We start from the raw sequence: 3,634 nt of genomic DNA, 5'->3' as shown, positions 1-3,634 counted from the left end.
CAGATATAGCGGAGAATCCACAGATATAGCGTCTCGAGGAGCATGCATATGAAGACACACCTGCTGCATGGCATACTGGATCTCCGGTCGAGTCAGAGTGAGGTACTGGAGAGCACCAACGATAGACCGATAGAAAGCAGCATCCGAAGCAGGAGAACATTCCGTGGCAGAAAGCTTGGCCTTCGTATCAACAGGTGTAGCGGCGGGCTTGCAGTTAAGCATACCGGCGCGCTCCAGGAGCTCGTGAGCGTACTTCCGCTGATGAAGGAAGAAGCCATCCGGATGGCGCACCACCTCGACACCGAGGAAGTAGTGCAAAGGACCCAAGTCCTTGATGGTGAACTCAGCGCGAAGACGAGCCGTGAGCTAACTGAGGAGACCAGCCGTACATGCTGTCAGGATGATGTCGTCGACATAGAGCAGCAAGTAGGCCGTGTCAGAGCCCTGATGATAGACGAAGAGCGAGGCGTCCGAGCGAGTAGAGCGGAACCCAAGCTGGTGGAGAAACGCCGCGATGCGCTGGTACCAAGCGCGCGGAGCCTTCTTGAGTCCGTACAAGGACCGCGAAAGCAGGCACACGTGGTCGGGAAGCGCCGGGTCAACGAACCTGGTGGGCTGCTGGCAGAAGACCTGCTCCTCGAGGTGACCATGAAGGAAGGCGTTGGAGACATCCATCTGGTGCACCGGCCAAGCACGGGAGACCGCAAGGTGGAGAACCGTGCGTATCGTGCCGGGCTTGACGACCGGAGCGAAGGTGTCGGTGAAGTCGATGCCAACACGCTGTCGGAAGCCACGAACGACCCAACGCGCTTTATAGCGATGAAGGGTACCATCAGGACGGAGCTTGTGTTTAAAGACCCACTTCCCGATAATCACGTTGACGTGCCGGGGACGGGGAACAAGCTGCCACGTTCGGTTGCGCAACAGAGCGTCAAACTCCTCTTGCATCGCAGCCATCCAGAGCGGGTCACGAAGAGCGGCTCGAACGGAGGACGGCAACGGCGATGGCTCAGAGGTGGACGCCGCATGGGCATAGTCATCCGAGGCGTAGCGCGAGCTCGGACGAAAAACGCCCGTACGGGCGCGGGTGACCGGACCGGCCATGGGCGCCGCGGGCGCCGAGGGGGCTGCGGGCGCCAGCGTCGGGGGCGCCAGCGCCGCGGATGTAGGAGGCGCCACATGCGGGGGACGTGCCTCAAAGCCAGGGGCGGGCCAAGAGAGGCGCGTGAGCGCCCTGGGAGAGGCGTCGAGAAGCCCGCGTCACCGGTGGCGGGAGGAACAGACGGGGGTACCTGGTGAAATGGAAACACATTAGCACCGATATCCCTTGGAGTTAGAGGGGTAGCCGATGAAGATGCAAGCGACAGATCGAGGTGCAAGCTTCTGAGAAGCAGTGTCAGCAGTGCTGGGATAGCAAAGGCTCCCAAAAACACGCAAGTCGTCATAAGACGGGGGTGTAACAAAGAGAAGATGGTGAGGTGCGTAGTTCCATCGTGGGCGGCAGGGTCTAATGTTAAGAAGAAGTGATGCAGTTGAGAGTGCGTCCGGCCAGAAACAAGGCGGCACGTTGGCATGAAACAGGAGTGTGCGAACGTAGTCATTCAGAGTGCGAAGGACGCATTCGGCTCGACCGTTCTGCTGTGAAGTGAACGGGCATGTGAGGCGGAAAACTGTACCGTGATGCGACAAAAAGGTGCGGAAAGCGAGGTTGTCGAACTCTTTTCCATTGTCCGTCTCAAGCACAAGGATGGGACGCCCAAATCGCGTGCGGACATAGGAGTAAAAAGCCGTCAAGGTAGAGAGTGCATCTGACTTTCTGCGCAAAGGAAAAGTCCACACATAATGAGAATAATCATCAAGAATGACCAGATAATATAAATAGTCCGAGTTACTGGGAACCGGAGAAGTCCACACATCGCTATGAATCAACTGAAAAGGAAAAGAAGCAATGGTGGTGGAATTATTAAACGGCAGACGAACATGTTTGCCGACTCGACAGGCATGACAAGTGTGATCCTCAATCTTATTGCAAATGAAACTGAAACTCCTAAGAATATGACGAAGTGTGACGGGGTTGGGATGACAAAAGCGAGCGTGCCAGAGATCGACTCTAGCGGAGAGAGCAACCGGTGCGGTGGTGGTGGATGAAGGTGAGTGCACCGGATAGAGCTCATCGGGGCTGTCACATCGGTGAAGTACCATCCTGGTTCGAGTGTCCTTAACACAAAAACGAAGCTCGTCAAATTCAACGGTAACAGGATTTTCACGAGTGAAACAACGAACAGAAATGAGATTCTTAATAAGATGAGGTGACACAAGTATGTTAGACAAAGATAATGGAGTAGAACTAGAAGGAAAAGAGGTGTGCCCAATGTGTGTGATAGGAAGTGTGGAACCGTCACCGACAATGATGCGGCGGTCGGTGGAGACAGGAGTGAAGGAGACAAGGTTACCAGGATGAGCAAACATGTGAGCCGTAGCACCGGTGTCCATGTACCAATCACCACCTCTAGTGTAGTTATTCGGTGTAGGAGCGGCATGCAGTGCGGGGACGAGCACCGGGTCCCAGGGCGCCGGCGGCAGGGCCAGCGAGGGGGATGGAGACGCCATGGGGAGGCCGTAGCCACCGCTCGGTTGCGGCAGTGGGTACTCTCCATACGGTATGGGTAGCAGCACCGGCTGCGACTGCGGTGCCGGGTAGGACGGATGGCCCGCCGAAAAAACCTGTTGGCCCGCTGACAGATGCTGCAGGTGCTGGGCGCCGTCAGGCTGCGGCGAGTGCTGGCCTGCTGACGACCCCCAATAGTACCCGGGAGACCCGTACACATGGGGAGCCCCGTACGTAGGATTTCCATACGTGGGAGCGGGCGCGTCAAATGCCCCGCGCAACAACAAGGGGTCAACGGGTAGAGGCGGCGCCAGCGGCGGGGCGACGACGGACTGGCCGGAGAGCACCGACGGTAACAGGGTCGTGCCGTAGAAAGCCAGCAGCGGAGCCGCGCCAGAGGGCCCGTAGCAGGACTGACCGGAGAGCGCCAGCGGCGGCGGGGATGCGCCGTAGGACACCGGTGGCGGAGCCGCGCCAGAGGGCGCCGTCAGCGGGACGGCAGAGGCGGCGGCGGACGGAGCGGGTTGGCGGTGCAGGCAGATGGATCGGGCGACGCAGCTACAACTAGCAAGCAAGCAAGCACAGAGGTCGATGGATTTTGACGTAGAAAAGCAAAGCAGCTAGCTTGGTGGATACATGCACCTATTACTCGCCGGCTAGAACGATCGGATGGGATCGGCGGGCGAGCGGCTAACAGGAGGGAGAGGCAGCGGCGGCAAGGGAGGCCGCGGCTGCGGGGGAGCGCGCGAACGGCGGTGGCTGGGCGGCGACGACTGGCGCGGGAGGCGTGCAGGCGGCGGTGGCGGCGGGAAGGAGGCGCGCGGCGGCGGCGGCGGGGTGGCGGCACGAAGGAGGCGCGGCGGTGGCGGCGGAAAGCTAGGTTAGAACCCAGAAACTGGTACCATGTAGAATATATGAATTGCACGATGTATTACTCTCGTGCATAGGCCATGGGCCTCAACTATACAAAAAACTAGAAGACGGACTCAGTACACAATATGCACGTAACACATATACTCAACATCC

The sequence above is a fragment of the Triticum dicoccoides genome, chromosome 2B (genome assembly GCF_002162155.2).
Source record: "Triticum dicoccoides isolate Atlit2015 ecotype Zavitan chromosome 2B, WEW_v2.0, whole genome shotgun sequence".
Classification (NCBI taxonomy): Eukaryota; Viridiplantae; Streptophyta; class Magnoliopsida; order Poales; family Poaceae; genus Triticum; species Triticum dicoccoides.
This window is presented reverse-complemented; position numbering follows the sequence as displayed.